General features: G+C 45.4%; 1 long non-coding RNA gene across 2 annotated transcripts in view; it reads left to right on the forward strand.

Moving 5' to 3' along the window:
- LOC137842202 (uncharacterized) overlaps positions 1-20,507 on the forward strand; it is a 131,074-nt gene that overhangs the window by 20,095 nt on the left and 90,472 nt on the right. The window contains exons 2-3 of one of the 2 annotated variants that reach the window (XR_011088952.1): positions 7,438-7,545; positions 13,471-15,165. This is a non-coding gene — a long non-coding RNA (uncharacterized lncRNA). Of the gene's footprint in view, positions 1-7,437; positions 7,546-13,470; positions 15,166-20,507 lie in introns of those variants that run through there. The other variant, XR_011088953.1, reaches the window with a different exon arrangement.

Consider the following 20,507-nt stretch of genomic DNA (forward strand, 5'->3'; position numbering starts at 1 on the left):
CAGGATTATTAATACATAAATTCACGCTGCTCTGCCACCTAAGTAAATAGTCTCACCACAAACAATATTGCCTTAAGCATAAATGTTGTTCTGAATGGGAAAGGCTGCAGTGAGCGTCTCAGAATAGCTGAGCACCTCATTCTCCTGGATGTGGTATTACGTTTATTCACTACATGTCCTGTCTTAATCCTACTGATACTGGATCTGCATTTTGATAAAGCAAGGCCAAAAGAATTAGAATAGAAGGTGAGTCTAAGAAGAAATATTTTCCTCGAGTGACTTTCGTATAGCCTTCCTTGTTCAGCCATGGAGAAGTCAAGATTCCCAATATAAAGGTATTCACATAAGAGCGACCATTCCATTTTAGACATTCTGCTGTCCAAAACATGGCATGACTGGGGAGTGGGACATGTCTGCGCTTGGACTTTCTTTTTTTCCTCATGCGTTTTTTTTTTTTTTATCACTGGGGGTTCAAGATGCTAGTTTGGACTGTGATTGTGAAGACATTGCAAGGCAATTCCTTACCAGTCCCATTTCCCTGCTCCATGGCAGAAGACGTTGCTCCATTACATTTTGAGCCTTGAAGCCATCTCTCTGGGTTCCTGGCATTAAGTACAAGATAAGAAGAATGTACACAGATTTATTTTTTTATTTGCACTCCTTTTTTCTTTATCAAGCAGCCTGAATGACATTAACTCTCCAGGGCATCACATATTCAGATCACATCTTCTTGCAAACAGGTCGGTTGGTACAGAAATTAGGTTTAGTTTACAAAATCCATCACTAGCGTTTTGTAAACTGGCTGGTGATTTTTAAAGTGCCCAGTTATCTTGAAAACAAACTCATTACAGTCTCTCACGTTAGAGACCTGAGCAATTGTAAGCTAAAACTCTTAGCTAACCGAGTGGTTAGCCTCCATCAGACCCAAAATCTAACCAGACAGGTAGGTGTGATTTATTACCTGACAGATAATAAAGGATGCTTAGGAGGGAGTGCAGGGAGAAGTCGGGTTAGGATGACCCTGTCCTTGGTACATCCTCCTCCCTCCAGGCTGTCAGAGGTTTAAAAACATGCTGGCTGCTGGAGCAGGCGGTGTGGCTCCAGTCCTGTGGTGGGCCTGAATTGGTTCCTGCAGGCACAAGCTTGCTGTGACATCCCCATCGATGCAGCTGTCCAGCTCCAGCACCCAAATTCGTATCCCCACTCACTATTTGCAGTCTGTGAAGAGGTATAGGTACAAGTGTGGCTTGTAATTAGTGACAACCTGTGTCTCTCCACCTCCAAAACCTGCCACAACCCTTTCACAGACTGCCACAGTTCCAGCGGCACTGTCCCTTTAATTAGAAGCGTATTAATAAATCCATCTTGTCTCTAATCCCCACACACACAGTACAGTGATTCATTAGCACAGGAAGAGGCAATTTAGATTTCCTCAGATAATAGCAGCTGTCACTAATCAAATTAAAGGAGGAAGTGCCATTCAAAAGTTGGGCAGACTGGTCTGGGAGGAGAGTGGCAGGCTGGCGAGAGACCTTTTTGCCCCAGCCGAGAGGATGGCGGCTGCTGGCAGAGTCCCTCCCAGGGGCATCAGGAGCTCCTCGACCAGAGAATTGGTCCTGTGCAGGGCCCGGCTGTGGCCCCTGCAGTCCCCAGGTCAGGAGGCTGAGGGATTGCTCCTGCTGGTGTGCCCAGCTTCCCTGTGGCTCTGAAAGGTGCAGAAGCAGTGAGTGCGCACAGGGCGGAAAGAAAACCTTAAGATCTCTTCCCCCGTTTTGACAGCCATCAACTTGAGACAGCCCCGATAGGCAGATGTATTTCCAATGCCTTTTCAAATCTTTTTTTTGCCGTTCCTTCAGGAACATCCCATGGCAATGAGTGCTGTAGGCTAATCACAGTAGAAATATTCCTTTTTGCCGGCTTTGAATTTTCCTCCTTTCAACTTCTTTGAAAGCTCCTCGCTGGTGTGCTGTGGCAAGAACAAAATGTCTCATTGTCCCTTCTCCAACCGACGTGTGATGTTACCTACATTTATCACAGCCGCCCTTGTTTGTCTCCTTGGTGGAGCTGTGGGACTGCCTGGCCCTTTTTGTCGGGGTAGGAGGAGGAGCTCTGTGTTGCTTTAGCTCCCTGGGGTGGAGGAGACTCAGGGCCACAGCCACCACTGCAGCTTGTGACAGGCTGTTGTGCGGGGTTGACTCTGTGCTGGAAATCTGCAAGCTCACTGGATTCTCTGAATATCTTCCCTGGATCAAATTTTGAGGAAACTGATCAAGTCTATCTCGCTTTGGTAGCAGTGTATGGAATTAAATGCGTGGGATGCCATGAGAAGCATTAGGCAACATGACCCCAGGCCTTGATTCCACCTCTGCTGTGTGATTTCACCATTCCCCACTTGTTCCAGGTGCTGTCCCCCGAAGCAGGGTAATTTTTGTAGGTCTGCCTAACGTCCAACCTTGCCTGTGCATAGCAAAAGCAGGAGATCAAAGGAATGAAAGCGCTCCCTTCGCTCGCACTTCAATCGGTGATAGGAGCGATTAAAATATGAATTAATCTCAGGAAGATGAAAATGCAGATTTTGAATAGGAGCTGTTGGAGTCACCTTGAACTCGTGCTTAGTGCTGTTTAGCCTGGGTGATTAAAGACATTTACACTCCATTAAAAACCTTGCTGCTCTAATGTGAAAAACACCTTGTCAGCTGGGTGTCCTGCGTGCCTGCCATAAGGAGCAACCTCTCTATTGACTGGCTCGTATATTAATTCAGAATAACTTAATAGTGTCGCTGTGAAGAAAAACAAACAGCCTACTTTTTTATGTGGCGAGGAGAGGCAGTGAGAGCCTGGTTCTTCCCAGCACTGTTATGATGAGAGCGAGACAATAGCAATTATCTTCGCCTTTGTCCTGAGCTGATTGTCTCAGGCTCAGACGCTGTTGTCAGGCTGGCTGTTTGGCTGCCACACTTGGTGCTTTAGGAAGGAGGAACATGAACACAGGGGGTGGAAACTGCTGTCTTGTGGTCACTGCTGGACGTGTGAAACATCGCAGCGGCTGCCCACCGCGTGCTGGCGATGCATGGGCCCCTGGTGCTGCATCCCCACGTTGGGGCAGGAGGAGCTGCCAGCCCTTCCTGCGCCCCCAGCTCCCCTTCGGGGTGAGCACAGGCAAACCTTCACATCGCGTTCCCACCTGCAATGAGGCAGCGTGTGGTCAGCCCTTTGCAGAGCGCTGCAGGAGGCTCCAATGAGAAACCCTGGTGGGGAGCCCCTCAGAGCTGCTGGGGGCTTCCACCGCCCTGCAAAGCGGGGAGCCCTCCTGGGGCACCACGCAGCAGACACGGCCTCTTGGCAGGGTCAGTCGCTTTCTTGGCGTTTGGCCTCACAGGTAGGGCAAGGCGTTGGTGATTAATCACAGCTCCCAGTTAATCACAGCTCTGTCTGGAGGCAGACATTGCAGTACCCCTGGGGTGGCGTTAACAAACCGAGCTCCGGTTCCATTTGCGGATGGAAAAGCAATGTGGTCTGTCAAAATTCCTGCTGCTTTTTTTTTTTTTTTTTTTTTTAAACTATGATTTTTTTTTTTCCCTATGATGCTTATATTCCCTTGACCAGAATAATCAGCCTTCAGAAAGGGAGCTGCTGGGTCAGGTGTTGGGAGGGGCAGGAGATCTCTCTGTCCTGGAGTGTGCTTGTGAGGGACTTTGGGGCAGGGATGGGGGAGAACTGGACACAGGGAGATCCCAGCATGCAGCAGGTGACCATGGGGTCAGGGACAACGCCAGGCCTTGGTGGGGGTGCACAAAAAGACTTCCTCTCTACCTAGAGTGCCTGCACACAGTTTTCTGCATGCCAGCAAGCTGCAGAGCACTGCCCTGAGAGCACACCTTAATGAAAGGATCCGTCCCCCAGGAACACACTGGGAACTTGTATCTTACCCACACCATTCTGAGCTTTGTAAAAGGAAAGGCTGATAGTTCAAGTTCCTTTTCAAATAAAACCTTGGTTTGGGTTGTTAAAACCCCAAGGTCTTCCACGGTGTCCTGGTAAAATGGGTCTGGGCAGATCTACCTGAAAAATCTGGCTGACTCAGTTTCTGTCACAGCAGTGACCAGTTCTGTTTCCCAGCTAGGTTACGTACAGTTTTAAAGACAGTTTCATTATAAGCAACTTGATGCAGAAAATTCAATCCAACACCGGTCATTTCAAATAGTGCATAGTACTCAGAACATAAATAGCTTAGAGACACGCTCTGTGTTTGCTGATACGTGCCTGTCAGCTTTGCTGACAAATCCCCAACCTATTGTTTGCTTTTTTTTTTTTTTTTTGCTTCGCCCCCAAACCTCAGGCATTATTAAGTGATCTAAAAAGGTTATAAAGCATCACCTCTGTTAACTGTTACTCTGGTCCAGCTACTATCTGTGATCGCTGTAAGCACCCAGGCCTCTGGGGATGGTATATCCTCTGCACTGGGGCTGCAAAATAAATGAGTGCTCAATTGGACTGAAAAAGAAAATATTCCGTAAACTGAGATTTTTCATATTTGCTTTTTCAGAAAGATTTAAGGATGTGGAAATGCTGTAAAGTTTTGCCATATTTTCCCTCTGCACAAAATAGGGGTGGCTGCTCTAGGCGTTGCTGCGGGCAGAGGGCTCGGTGCTGCCTGACCATCCTGACATGGGTAGAAGTGATCCTAGCAGCTGCTGGAACCTCCAGGTTCTGGAATTCCAAATTCCACTTTTGTCAGAAGGAAATGCATTCACCTGGCAGCCACAGAGGCTTGGTATATCCCATATAACCTAGTAAGAAAACTTATGGGAAACAATAATGCGCTTTGAAAAGTAATGCCATTTATGTTAATAAACTGTATGTAAAAATGTTTAATTGCTTTCCCTCAGCTCTAATACCAATTATTTTAACTGTAACAGTCAGTAAAAATTCAATGCAGTTTCCACTGACACCTGCAAGCTTCTTTTTAACCTCAGTTGGTGCTGAATTAGTTCCTAAATAAACCTCTAGTCATGACTTGAAAGGACAGTGCTAAGTATATTATAATGGGACCCATAATAAACACATTTTCCTGAACTAATGCTATAGGATAAAATAAATCAGGTTTCTGTATTAACCATGTAGCCGAGAGTGGTGAATGGAATAGAAATATTGCTCCTGCCATTTATACGGGGGAGTGAGAGAGACAGTTCCTCATTACAGGTACTTTAGGGCTATGTTTAAATAAAATACTTTCTGTTGGCTTGCCCTTGAACTCTGTCCCCTTCATCCAATTAAGCAGAAGTCAGTGAAAGAGCAACGTAGCTCAGAGCTTGCCCTGCAAACTGTAGGGCACTGTAAAGGCTCAGATCTAATCCTGCCATCATGAGGGGTTTGAAAAGTTTAAATCAATTGTCTGTGGAAAATCAATTATGTAGCAGACCAGTTTGCCTTCGTGGCGAATGGAACTGATTCATCTGTGGAGTGCTCTCCTGTGCAGGAAGAATTATATTTGAGGTCTACGGCAGCAAATATTGGGAGAGAAACTGGACGACTTCCTACTTAATGATAAGCAAAGTGCCAGCCAGAGCTGCCTGGAGACCACGGAGCTCATGGCTTCAGCTGGTGATGTTTCTTTTACTGTCACGTCTCCTGTGCTGACGTGCTTCAGGCGTTCCAGCAAATTCACTGATCCTTCCTTGCCCTGTTATTTTTGTGAAAACATGAATTTGGTTGTCAGTGCATGTTACTGCAGCATATACAATAGCCCAGCAAAATCCCAGCTAGCGCTGATTTCATGTGAGTCCTTACTAAATAATGTAAAACATTGTTGAGCGTTCACAAATTGTCATTGACATCACAGGATGATGTTAGGTGTTGCTTACGGGAAAACTCTCAGTAACTTCATGGTTAGGCCTTAGATCCTGGTAAGAGTTAACACATCTCTGGATACAAGTAGAGAAGCTGGTTACTACAGAATAAGGCAAAATACTGATGCTGGCAAGGGTTTCCACACAGCTTAATTCTACCTTTACCTCTAGTAGGGTAGGAGCAGAGGCAAGAAACACAGTGTTCGATGGGGGAAATTGCAGTGATAGAAGTGGAAAGGAATTAGGGAACGTTTCCAGATATATAACCTTTCTGGATATGCCTTTCCAGATATAAAGAGAACAGTTCCAGTGGTCAGACACCAGAACAAGGGCCCAACGAAGGTCTGGGATCTCACCCTTGGCAATATTTAAATCTTGACCAGACAAGGTCCTCAGCAACCTGATACAGCTGAAAGAGCTCTGAGCAGGAGGTTGGCCTGAAGACCTCCAGAAATCCCTTCCAACATATAAATAATTCAGTGTTTCTTTTTCTTGCCTGGTCCTGCATCCACCCTGCAGAAATTCGGTGCTAAGAGAATATATGACAAATAACTGTCATTATAAGCATTTACTGGTTGGTGGTGTGCATTTAACACTCTCCAGTTCTTGAGGATCATTCAGAACAAATAAGAATCCACAGTGAAGCAAGTTGATGTCAGCATTAAGTAATCTGGTCTTCCTGCACGTCAGTTTTCAGCAGATATCTCTAAGGGAGCAGAGGCAATGCCACACTTCAAAGTATTAAATCACGGGTTTGAACTGTTTATTTTTTCCTCTGAATATTCAGTGTTGTCTCAGTGTCTGGCTATAGCTGAGTGTCTTGGCATAACAAAACTTGGAAACGTGAATTTCTGTGAAACACCAACTTTAATTTAGGCGCATCTACAGTCACTGCGTCAGTGGCATTGAGCTGTGCCCACTGTTACAAAAGAGATCAACAGCGTAAACCCCAAAACAGAAAGCACATTTTGGTCCCTTCTTTCACTAGTTTTGCTTCCTTGCTTCACTGCTTCATTATTTGGTTGTTGGTTTTGGTTTTCTGTTTTTTTTTCTTTTCTTTTCTTTTTTTTTTTCCGCCTTCTGGGAATGTTTTTCAGAATAATGTGATACTTGATATGACACAAGTGAGCAATAAAGCAAAAATTATTGTGGAGTCATTTTAGTTATGGAGTGCTATTAAAGTTGCCATTTATTTCCTGTCATTTAATTGACAAGGCTTGAATTAGACAGGCAAAATTGTCACTGATGCTCTGCGGCTGCGGAGGGGGTACGGAGTTTAACATCATACCGTGAGAGGGGAAGGGAAGCATTTTAGTGGGTCTGTGCTGCACAAGGGACATGTCTTGCCATGCTTTTCTGCTGAGGCTCAGGTACTCCTGTGCCATATGAGGTGCCAAGCCCAGGAAGAAAACTGTCAGTTTGTTGCTTTAAATCAGGCACAGACTGTGCAAGCTCTGGTGCTGGTCAGGTTAGCCGCAGGATAGCTCTTCAGGTAGAATAGGGATCCTGCTTAGAAAGAGGTCAGAAGGGAAGGACAGGTAGGGAAGTGGAACTGAAGAACTTACCTTATTTCTTGTCCTCGTTACAGCCTGAATAGCGATGCAAGAAGACAAAAGGCAGAAGAGGATGAAACTCTGCTTTTAAAAGGTCAAGCAGCATCAGTAATGAGGGCTGCACATAGAGACATCTAGCACAGGTAAGGGAGCAGCCAGACTGCAAAACAAGACAACAGCTCATGCTGTAAGTAACCTGATCAGACAGAGGGAGGTGTAGACTCAGTGACATTCATTCAGAGTGAATATCACAGTTACTTTTCCACATCTTCCTTTTTGTTTTTGTGTAAGTAGTATTGAGAGGATTTAAAAACAGTCCCGTTCTCATGCCAGAACTTCACACAAGTACTCCGAGGTTCTTCAGGGCAGCACCACAAAAATTCTGCAGGTGCCCCTCCTCCCTTGCCACCTTTATTTATAGAGCTGTAGGGCAAATGTTGGAATTACAAGTTGGTACAAATTAAATTGATTATCTGGTATTTCTAGACATCTTGTCCTCTGGATACAGAAGAAAAACAAGAATATTTAAAAGTTAATATTTAGTATCTTTCTGATTTCAGATAATATTATTTTAGAACACAGTGAGAAGTAAGATTTTATTGTTGCATATTTTGTACCAGTAACAGTCATCATAATGAAAACCTCTCTGAGACAGAGGGTGAAATTTGTCCTTCCTCCTGCTTGGAACACAATCTGTCCCACTGATATTGAAGCCCAGCACAGGAGTAAATGTCACCTGGTGGCTGCAGTGGCATTTGCAGTACATCTGGCATTTTCTGTCACAATTACTGGAAAATACCAAGGTACCTCCCAAGTCCTGGTATGGTATTGATTGGAGGATGCTGGAGGAGGGCTGAGTTTAAGGACAAGCAGTGTATATCAAAGGAGTTGCTGATGGTTATAGCACATGCTGATAGTGTGGAAGGGGCTTCCATGAGGGGCACAGCCTTAGAGGACATAACTCCCAGCCCTTTCTTTGAGAGCTGAGGCAGAGCCACAGAATTGCACAGGCACTGCAAGGGTTGCCATTAGGGCATGCTTTAATCTAGCCCCAGTCTGGGCTTGATTCTGACCTCTCTCTGGGGGATGCTGGGACTGATGTCAGGTAAGGTTAGGCGTGACTCTCAGGCATGTGTACAAGATCCCAGCTATCAGAAGTGTCAACTCGTATCTAGCTTGAAGTCCCTCAGAGTCAAGCTTTCCACGGTTATGCACAGGAATACTTCATGTGAGTACCTAAATATGGGTTCAGATGCCTGTCTTTTAAGCACCCAAGATCAAGAATCAGGCTGCAGGTTTGATCTTCTGTGACTTGTTTCCTCTCTGCTGAGCAAATCATGTCTCTGGCCTCTGTTTTTTGGAGGAGGAGCTGTCCTCTGGCTCTAAAGCTCTGCCACGGCCAGTGGCACAGAGCCCAGGGTCTTGTGGGGTTAAACTTCTTATTGAGGGATGAGAAACATGAACTTCAGGCTACTGTGGGCATTTTGTTCACTTGTTTTTTCTGAACTTCAGGCTCCCTCTAACAGCCAGGGTTTAGCACAGCTTTGTGATGTGATAGCCCAAGGGAGCGTAAGAGACAGCAGTTCTTAGGGGCCTGCAATGTTTTCCTGGTGCCCCCTTGTTCTGGAGAGCCCTTCTGCAGAGCTCCTGGCTACGTGCCTTGCTCCCCAGTCCTGGCACTGTGCCTCCAGGTGCCTGCACTGTAAGTGCATTCACAGCACCAGTGTCACTGCCTAAGTATGAAGTGATGCTCCATTAGACATTCCTGCTGCTCTCGCCTTCCCCAGCTTCTGGGGAAAGTCTGATATGATCTCCCCTGTATCTCCTGCGTGTTCCCAACTCTCAGCAGAGGATTGCCTCTGTTTCTGTGTCCTAGCTTCTTGGAGGAAGCATTTTCTTCTGACCTGCTTTCTTTTGTGTGCACTTCCCCTTCTGCTCTACCACACTGCACCTGCTGGGCTGGTTTTCTTCTTCCCTGTTTATTCTGGACTTACCAACCAGGAGGTTAAGAGGATAAAACAAGAAGCAAAGCATAGGGAGGTTTATATGGATCTGACTTATTATCCAAGACTGGGATAACAAGTGTGTCTTTGGGGTGAGACCATAGGAGGAAGCATGAGAGACGTGCACTAATTGCTGTATAACCAACTCAAGCCTGATGCTCTCCTTCCTTCTGTTAATTCATCATTCCCTCGAGCTCCACAGTCATGACAGTAGTGTGGTTTTGGGAGGACGGGGCTATATTTGCTTAAAAAAGGTAAATGTTTTAATAAACCAGTCTGTGCAGCCAGTGTTGAAGTGCAACAAAGAAGGGAGAGGCAGGCGGTCGTGTTGGGACAGAGGGCTGCTTTTGGTCGGGGAGCCAGCTCTGCTTCATCTGCACACTGAAGTCCCTGTTGCTCAGGTATCTCCTCTTGCCTAATTAAATTGTCTGTGTGCTTAGGTGGAGAGAGATGCAAAGTGCAGAAACAGTGTACGGTGCTTACATAACCTAAGTGATTTCTGCAGCAATCATTGTAGGAGTTAGCTAATGGCAGGGTACGGGGGCCTCCTGCTGAGTTTCCATTACCTTGTAATTTTCAGCTTGTTCACTGTTGCAAGAAAGCCCCTCTGTCTTGTAATTCCTCCAGCATTCATGTCTCATCTTCTCCAGACTTGAAGTACATAAGATGCTTTCTGCTGGGGGATTTATTGAGATAAGTTATTGAAGTCAAGCAGTGAGGCAAGCATCCAATATTATGCTATTCATCTCTGAATTTATGTTCCCACTTTCTTTTGAAGGTCTAATGTAATCACAAACAATTTGTTTTGTATATGTTTAAAAATTCATAATTTTCTTGTACAATGGAAAAAAACAGCACTTGTAGCTCATTAGTGGTTGGATTCACAAAACATCTGGCTTTTCCTTTTGATGTAATTTCTGTGTGACTAAAATTCTGCCTTCGTTTTGAGCGGTTCAAATGAGGAGGTACAATCACTCTGCCAGAAACCCATTAAATGTGCCCATGAGTCAGCCTGTGTAATCTTCCAAGTTTGTTTGGGAGGATTAGAATCCCTTTTCCCTCTGGCGTTTTCTGATCAGCTTTCCCAGGGTGTTGGAAAACCCCCTCCTGCTGACCCCCTGGTAAGGGAGGTCCCTGCTCTCCCACTCTTTCTTTTAGCTCCTCCGTGAACCCTCCGGAGCTCTGTGTGCTGCGTGCTGCACAAGTACGTTGGAGGAGCGTGCCTGGCAGAGAATTTAAGGGTCTGATTTGCAAGTGTGGCAAGCACACCCAGCTCTGCTAGGTAGCTGCTCAGTTCAGGACAGCTTAGTGCTGCTGGGATAAACCAGGCCCTGCAAAATCTGGATGGTATCGCTTGAGGTGCACGTGGCCAAGCTGGGAATTAACCACGCCTTCTACCTCCCATTCCATAACCACAAGCCAAACATCTAGCTTTGAGAAGCTGCCATTTGTAGCCTGAATGTTCGGAAAGAATAAAAAGACCCCAGGAGCCACAGCCAATGAAGAGTCAGGCTCTGATCACAGGCAGTGCTGCTGGTGTGAAGCATGGGCAAGGTCTTTAGGGCTTACTCCAAAGCGCACTGGAGTCGAAACGAGTCTCTCCTAAATGTCAGGTCAGGAGCTTACCACGGCTGTGTCAGATGTTAGAACGGTTGCTGCTGTGTGCTGCTAACATGATAGCGATTTTCTTCCAGGGCAACAAATCACACTGCCCAGGCTGATGGGGAGGAAATGTGACCAGACAGCAAAATTGCTAAATTTACAGCAATGCTTGTACATCCTGGGTCTGCAAAATCATGCGTTAAGCAGGATGTATTTTCCTATGCACAGGGTTAACAGCATGCTCGAGCCATTCAGTTGTACCTGAGAAGCAAGGTGAGAAAGCAGCCTTTAGCTCAGCAAAGCCCCACGTAAAACTTCAGAGGAGGGCTGTCTGCCCAAGTGACTCAGTAGGAGCTGATAGCCCCTGATAGCCTCCTGCCATGTCAGGAAGCCTGGGCAGGTTCCTGCATTTATTGAGCTTAATCCACTTCCAGCCCAGTGGAAATTTCAGACATTCAATGCAGATCTGCATCTGCCTGGCCTGGTTGTTAAAAGGCTGAAGCTGCAACCGGGCTCTTTCCAGAGCAGTTTCTGTTTTCAAATACAAGTGCAAAATATTGTGGAGGCTCTCCTGTCACTGGGAGATGCTCACACTCCCCCTGAGATTAGTTTTCTGCAACCATATTGCTTTGTTTTGCATTGCAATTCATGTTTCATGGATGTGTAAATGTATTACTGGCAAGGCACAACCACGTGCTGACGGTGGGTGGCTCACCTCTGCCTCCAGTTTATGTGCACTTTTTGCTTATTGGCCTCCTGTATGTGTCCTGCTACTCTTCCTGAGAGTAATGTAAAGTTATTTCTCATTTAAAGTTATTTCTCAGTATTCTCATTTCTTATTTTTCTCATTTCTGAGGTGCACCCACTGGTGGCAGCATCCTCCAAATAGGCTTCACTGGTGTGGCCCTGTTTGGTCTCCCCTATGGTGATGCTGTTGGACAGAAAAATGATGTTCCCTGAGGTCTCTGCAGGATAACCTCGCAACAAGGCTGGCAAAAGCCTCAGAGCTTGGTTGACTTCAGTCCACCTCTGTGTGTGGTCACAGCTGAGGATGGGTCTCCTTGCTCCCCAGCCAGTTCCCCATGTTCAGGAGGCTGTGTTTGGCTGTATTTAGATGGGGTGGAAAGGGTGCCAACTGCAAGGCTTAGAAACAACTTTAGCTGTGAACTTGGACCATAATATGGGAGCTGAGCTCCTTTTCTTGTCATCAGATGTGTCTGGAGGAGGCTGCTTTTTCTATTTAGAAGATGTCTACGTGCACATCATCCTCCTGTGCTCTGGTAAATCTTTCCTCATTTTTCTTTCCTTGCAGTTATCCAGCAGCTACCCATGCACTCAAACCTGTTCCAGAGACTTTAACTCTCTGTGTAACGTAGCATTATCCAGCTATGCATTAAGTCAGCTGAAGCTCTCAGAGGCATTTGTAAGGCCAGATTATTTTTTTTTTCCCCACTAGCAGATCTTGCAGATGTGCACGGTAGCTTCTGATGCCTCATAATGTCACCTTTACAGAGAACACAATTACAAATGGATTCAGTGGAATTTGATTAACCCCTAGTTACTACTTTTGTACAGACAAATGTCAGGAGACTTCATAATCAGTTCATGAATGAATGACTTGTCCAACTTTAACTTTTATAAAAACCCAGACTCTATTGCACTTACACTAACCTGGTGATTTAAAAACACCTTCTGCTTTAAAAAGGAGCAGCCCTTTCTTTTGATTTAATGTGTTGTTTTCCTTATTTCTTTTTGACAAGGGGTGGTATTGTTGACACTTTTTACTTAGGGAACCTTCTGAAGCAGCATCTCTCTGCCTACTGCTGAAATTTGCACTCTGGGGAATTCCCCAAAGTTTCAGGAGCACAGATTGTTCCATCAAAACAGGACTTTGAGAACAGTAAAAATTGTGTGTACCAAGCTTAATCCCGGTGTAAACTGACATGCCAGTTCTGCTGAAGGCATCAGAGTTGCTTCAATTATAATTACGTCAAGCTTTCTTTAGTAATTTTTTGGAAGATCAAGAGGATTATTTCAAGAATGCCAACAAACATCTGACCCGACTCAAGAAGTTCATCTAGGTATTTTCAGCTCATGTTATGCATATTTGGAGATTGTCTGAATACACAGCAGTTTTAGTAGCTAAAAAAGATCACATTTAAAACAAAGCATGGCTTGGAAAACTTTTGCTTCTGTGTTAAGGGCTTCTCGTACTGGCCAGACCTTACTCCAAGATCATTTCTGGAATCCTGGTTGGTGACTTGGTACAGAGCAGCTTGTATGCGTCCCTACGTCTCCTGGTTTGAACGTAGCCAGTTTGTCCCGCTGCCTCTTTACACTTGTCGTGCTGGAGTTGTAGATAGCCTGTGCTGCAAAAACTTGCAGAATTTAGAACCCGTGCCCATTAGTCCCCTAGATCTGAGTCCTAATCATCACTCAGAACTCCTCTGCTTTCTCTTTCAGAAACACAATGTGTTTCCCTGAAGTGGCTGTTGCAGGTACAGGCACACAGCGAACCACAAAGCCACAGGCAACAAGGTCTCACGTACATCTCCTCCTGGAAAGGGGTGTGGAGAGGGATTTCCATACAGCAGATGGCAGGACATTGCTTCGTGTGTCATTAGGGAGAGCATATGACAGGGAGCTGTGCAAAATAAGAGCCTTAAAATGGAGGAAAATTAGAAATAAGAAAATAAAACCTACTGGTGAACTACACTCTCCTAGTGAGGTAGGCCTCAGGTATCATTGTTAAATATTGATGCCTTCATCATTTTGCTCCAACATGTAGTAAACACTCACACACCCTCTCACAGGCAGGCTACCAGGCTGTGCAGAGCTGGTAGGCTGAAGCCTTCAGAAGTCCCGTGCAGTCCTCGTTACATCTGCGAGATGTTGACAGCATATGGTCGGTGCGAAGGCAGACGGGATGAGCTGCGCGGTCTCTTCTGGCCCTAAGGCCTATCAATCCCTGTCCACTCGCTGCGTGGCAGCCGGTCTGTGCCTTGGCACGGCTCTGGGCGCAGGAGCGGGAGGCCAGGGCTGGCTTTGCAGTCGGCTGAGCAGCTCGGCACCGCTCCTTTTCCTGAGCAGTACGTGCGGCGGTGAGCTTGTTCTGGTGGGGACACCGTGCAGTGTAGTGCTCTGACTGGGTGGCGCTGGGAGTTTGGACCTGCATCTCCTTGCTGTAGGGACGGAGCCTTTCCGTAGCATCGTGTTCTGCAGTGCTGCATTTCCATCTGTACAGCCCACGGGCTACTTGGCAAATAAAGCCTTCGTCTCTGACAGAAGCAAACCACCTCGTCTCCCCACCTCTGCTTCTGTCTGAAGGTTACCTGAGGACTTAGTTTAAAGGATCAGTATTTGTAAAGGGAGTCAAATCGCCTGAGGTGTTACTGAAACTATGCCAAATGCTTGACATAGGGATTTACATTGGTTTATTTATCTGCTTCTTCCTTGCACCTTTCTGTAAACACGCCCGTAACTGCTATCAGGTACGCTGTGGTGTGAAGCACTTCCCTGGTAAAACATGACAGCTCTTCCCCAGTGCTTTCAGGGCTTCAGATGGAAGAAGATGGAGAATTAAAAAGTGATCTCATTATCCTCTATTGTGCATTAACAAAACCCTGGCACTAACACAGCGCATACAGATGGATGTGAAAATAATTGCTTGGTGCAAGTCGGATTTGGATTTTTTCTCTCACTTTATTATCTGGATGCTGAGGGGAATATTAGTGAATTATGGCATGGGAAAGTAGGTCAACATCAAACCTGGAATGGCGGGGGAATGTGGTTGAATAGTACAAGACTGACCTGCTTGTAGACCGGCAGTTGAAAGGCATACTGAATTGCCACCAGAATGATCCAACGTCGCCGACTCTGCTTGCGCTTTTGAAGAGCTTGGCAGTGAAGCAGTTGTGTAGACATATGTCCTTAAAAAAAAAGAAGGAAGGAACCCAGTATTGATTTAGACAGAAAAGTCAAATGTTTCTGCTGCAACTGTGGCAATAAATTCAAAAATAATTCAAGAGCTTCTGGCTCTCAACATGACAGGCCAAGGGGATATGCCTCCTGGAGTAGAACCTCCCCCAGGGGTGGCAGAGAGCAGTGGGAGAGGATTAATGACTGCACTGCTGAACCATGCACAATGCACAACATTAGGAGGGCTTTGCTATAATGAAACCTTCAGCCTTCAGCTGCCTTGCAGACTCTCTGAATAGCAGCTGCCAGCACTGTGGAGGAGCTCGGCACAATAGAAAAAGGGTCAGACCGAAAAAGTGGAGCTGGAGTTAAAAACTAGTAAAGAGATAAGGGGAAAATAAGTGTGAAAGAGAAAGATGTGTTGTGCTTTTTTTTTCTTTCTCTCCCCCCCCCCTTTTTTTTTTTCTTCCTTCCCCTGTGGGAGCAGCTGATTGCAGCATTCCTTGATGAGACAGCCATCATCCTGGGAGATGAAGTTTGCATGCAGGGGTCCCCGTGATTTCTCCCAGCGACTGGCCAGACAGTTTTACAACCTGCTTTTAATGGCTAGAGTGAAGTGCCATAGCTAATCCATCTTACTCGTTGTCTTATCTTTATTCCTGGGCCTGCAGTGATGAAGTGGAGCCTCATCATGTGAGGTGCCATCCCACCACAGACTAAACACACTCTTCCTGCTCCAAGATCCTTACAATGTCAGCGTCAGAGGAGGCAAAGCTTAAGTAAAGCAAAGGAAGGCTCAAGGAAGAAATGAGGTGAAGAGCTGTTATCCCACTTGTCCTCCTTAGTGTTAATAGCAAAGAGAAAGCTGCTCCTAAAACACATCAGACTCCTCACTTTCTTTAAACTGCACTTTTCTACAGTTAGAATGGATTAAAAAAAGAGAAAAGTGTCATCTCACAGGTGATGTAACTGAGTGTTGACTCAGTTGACTGCAATTTGGAGCAGCCTTGGTGTGATTTAGCTCTGGGGAGCAGATAAGTACATAAAGAAAATTTTGGACCAGGCCATTATGAACCCCTTCAGCCTCGTCAGGAAACTGGAAGGGAGTTTTCCCACTGCAAACCTGATGAATGATGTGGTGCTCAGATGGTGCCATAGTCTTTGAGATCCAAAGTCTGTTCTGTTACAGGTGTACTGATGTGCAAAACCACAGGGAGATTAGGATATTTGAACAAAAGAAAAAAGAAAAAAAAAAAAAAGAATAAAGAATAATTGTTAGGAGATGTGGCTGCTGCATTTGCTTATTACATATTGTTGGACATATTTAACAATCCTCACAACTATCTCAGGCCATTATGGCAAGGGTGTTGCATGACTTATGAAAGCCTAAGAAATAGATTAAAAAAATGCACACACTCTTCTCAAAACAGAAAGGTGAAGCCTGGGGAACCTTTGGTTTCATGGCTTGATGCAATCAGAGAGCAGACAAATTTTCTTGCCCTTAAATGCAATGGCTTTCACTGGTCTGGTATTTAAGGGAATAACCTTTAACACAAGGCTGCTGCATTGCCCTGATAATAATCTATCTGCATAATCTCCTGAGGGTTTTTTAGGTTCAGCATGTTTTGCTTTGTAGGAGTCGCAGTTCTGTCTTTTAAATACCACCTGTGTGCTCATCCCCTTGGGTAAGCACTGTGGTACTGCCCCAGAGGCAGACCCCCTCTGTGACCCCCTCTTACCTCCTTCTTCACCTTAATTCCTTGCCCTGTGGGATGGGAACACCACCATACTTCTAGAAAGTGTTTGTCATGTCCTGTGGCCTTGGTGACAGTGTGTTGTGAAGCCAGCTGAAGTGCAGGTTATCAGCGTGTTGTTGGCGTGTTACCTCAATGCGTGCATTTTTTGTCTTCCTCTGGCTAATTGATGCTGGAAGAAGCACTAATCTGAAATAAAGCGATACAAATTTTGTCTGGCTTCTTGGACAGCACCAGTGTTGCTTTAGCTTTTGCCTTACACAACAGAGATCAGAATAGGGCTTGTTCTGCACTTCAAAGAGGAGCAGGATCATGTGGAGCATGGATTGCATCGGTTTAGTTTGGTTTGGATAGGATGGGATTGGTTTTCCTCCCAGCTGTGCCTAACAAAGGCAGCTTTATACAGTTACATTGCATGGCAAGTTGGAATTTGATTTTGCGGACTTGACAAAGATTTCATTGAGCACAGGGATTTGCATAAAATGGCTAATGGTTTGTGCTGTAGCAACACAAAAGTCAATAACAACGTCAGGGGAAATAGGACAGTTCAGTGTAAAACGAGAATGCCAACCAGGATGCTGGCAGTGTGGAGACAAGGCTGAGAAAATGCCAGCATAGGCAAACAAAAGACTCCCTCGCCACTGGCATGGAGCACAACCCCACACAGCACAGCAGAAAGCAGCTACCTGCAAAGCAAGTAGTGGCTACATGCCACCCTGAGGAGAGGGCACGGCACGTGGGGACACGGGGAAGCATTTAGAAAAGAAAAGAAAGATGTTTTATCTGAATACTAAGGCAGAAAGCTTCAGCTTATTTATCTGCTTTTGAATTTTAATGATCAGTTCGAGTGATAATTACAGAATTTCTATATTTATATAAAACCAGCACATAAAATAGCACAATTTGATATTTATGAAGTGCCAGTTTTCCATAAATACAGAGATTTGTTAATGAGCGCTGGGAACTATTCATTAAAATTCAGAAGTAGATAAATAATGAATAGGAATTGCTGTTTATTCATTAAAATTCTCCAAAAAAAAAAAAAAAAGGAAAAAATATCTCCTCACTTATTGTTGATGAATCCAGCCTGTTTTATAAGCGTTTTGTTTTAATTAATGCCATTTGACACTATTAGTGCCAAAATAGCAGAGAGTCATTCGCACATTGCAGGCTCTAAGTAGGGCTGCATTAAAGCTGTCCAAGGCCCTAAAATTTAACAAATATGGGCCCAATTGGAGTGTCCATGACTGCTGTGGGTGCATCCCCACTGAGGTTGGAGGGGTCACGTAGTCATGTAGTGCCTGTGTGTGCGGTGTGGGGTCCAGTGCAGACCTGGTGCCTCCTCATGGGGCTTCTGCCCTGCCTCTGAAGGAGGTTTTACCCTTCTCCAAATGAACGCTTTGCTGATGAAAGTTCACCAGAACAGTCAATTTCAGAGTGCAAGTTAGAGGTTTTGTGTCAAGCTATCTGCAAACTCATCCAAAGACAAATATTTGCTATATTTGGGTCCTTGGTTTTCAAGCCTCACCCCTGTACTCTCTAACTGACAGCTGGGCTTCTCAGGAGGGTGACCTTGCCCCAGGTCCTGAGCATGGCATTGCTCTTTGGGCCCCTCGCCCTGCTTTGGGAGGGATCTGTCCTTGGAGCTGTGCAAGGGCACCGCAGTGGGGTCAGGGGGTGCGGTGCTGTCTGCCTCGAGCCCTGGGTACTTTGGCTCATCCCAGGGCACACCCGAGGGAGTGCTGTTGGTAAGCAAATGGAGAGATGTGTGAGAAAGGGACAGATATTTGAAACATCCCTCCACACCATACACAGGCACCGCTGGGGGAGGCAAGGGTAGTTTGATTCAGTGTAATTGCTGAGTTTGGAAGAGTTTTGCTGGGTCTGGAAACCTGCATCTTTACATAACATACAACAACGCATAAGCTGACCATCAGCTTAACATTCAGACCAGTGAAAAATCTGGAGCAGCATCATGCCGTGAGCTAGGCCCAGGCTTTCAGGAAGGAAACTTTCAGACCAAGCCCTCTGGGTTAAAGTATTGCCCTTTTCTTCCTCCCTACCTGCGGCCACCTTTTGTGCTGCCTTTCAGTGCCTTGTTCCATATATACATTTGCTTCTAGGCTCTTTGAAGTGTCCTCCATGCCACAGGAACTGCTGCTCCGAATGCTGATGAGCATCTGCAAAAGCCTGGCAACGTTTTGTTGGTTCTGGGCCCTCCAGGAGAGCTCACCCGCTTCACTGCAGCCAGCGAGGAGCCTGGGGTCAGAGCCGAGGGGGTTTTTCCCCATTGCCTTCGGGGGCACTGGGTCAGGCCCCGCGAGGAGCTGGCGATCTCATTTCTGGCTCTGGCTGTGGAGCACAAGAGGAAAAGTAACGCTGTCAGTTGTGCAACTGTCAAGAACACAAGGTAAAGGGTTGTCAGGAAGGACATGGAATTGGAAATGAGGATTCAGGGGCCCCTTTAAAAGAGCTCTTGTCTTTTTTTTTTTTGAAACGAAGACAGACAAAATGGATCTTAGTATATTAAAAAAGGTCTTAACGGCATTTGGCTTGTAAAAGGTTCCCTTTCCACCTTTCATTCCTTCTGTCTCCCCTTGACCTCTCGCCTTTCCCTGAAAGTTGGATATAAAACAATAAAATGTGGGGTTTTATGTAGAATACCAAATCGGCTCCTGTGGGGAACAGAATTAATTCTACTCAGGAGCAGAAAACGAAACCCAGAAGCATCAAAGCGTAGACATAAATTCAATATCCCACTGAGCCCATCACTTAGGATACTTCACCCTTTCCTGCATGTCTATCTTTCAATCAAATGTAGATGTAGGGAAGGGGTTTATTTTAGTTTAGCCTGGTGTTACAAAAGCGGAAGGGAAAGAGCAGCAGCAGTTGCTGTCTGTTTGCAGTGTGAGGTTTATAATTTCACAAATGCCAAATGCATTAATCCAACCTGTCATGTTGCAGCTCTGTTTGTAGATCAAATGGGATTAAAAGATTTAGTTGAAGCTTTCTTGATACATTTAAATAATATGACTAGAAATCTAATATTCAGAGAAATGAATATTTTAGAAGTACAATTTGAAACACCTGATACATTAACACCCACCGTATTAAAAAGGAGCAGAAAGGAGGTTGACCCAATCCTGCAAAACACATCAATAATGCACACCATTTTTAGCATCAGGAAACTGGCCTGGCTGCTGCTCTAACATCACTGGGTTCATCCACCTCTGGAAATTTAAGCAGGATCCTTTAGTGCAATTACTCCTGTGCAGGGCTCAGCATTAAGCATGTGCTTACACGCTTTGCTGGATGGGACCTTTAAAAATTGCTACAATCCTAAGCTTGTTTTTTCCCTTTATTTTTTCTTATCGTACTCATCTTTTGTTTATTCTGTATGAGGGAGAACTGGCCTAATCTTTTGTCTTTTTTTACTCAGTGACATCTGATTAAAAAGAAAATGAAATGCGTCTTTTAAGTGGTGTTAAGTGCCTCTGTTCCTCCCAGAGGCAGGAAGTCTGGCGCACAAGTCATGTTAGCAGGAGCAGTAGGGGCTGTGTGAATGGATGAAGTGTTGGTGTAAAACACCGATTCAGGACTAGTTCTGCACCCAGGACATCTGGTTGCGGTGTCAGTAGACGTATGCAGAGCTGCTCAGACTTTCGTCTTGTGCTCATAAGTGGGCATCAGTGGCTGGAATTCAGCTCAGACCATGCAGTTCCTGGACTGTAGGCAGCCCACAATGGTTCATGGCAATGGATTGCAACATCATGCCAGCTTGAAAAAAACAAATAATTGAGGATTTAGAGCATGTTTTGAAGGAAATAA

The sequence above is a fragment of the Anas acuta genome, chromosome 19 (assembly GCF_963932015.1).
Source record: "Anas acuta chromosome 19, bAnaAcu1.1, whole genome shotgun sequence".
In the NCBI taxonomy this organism is placed as follows: Eukaryota; Metazoa; Chordata; class Aves; order Anseriformes; family Anatidae; genus Anas; species Anas acuta.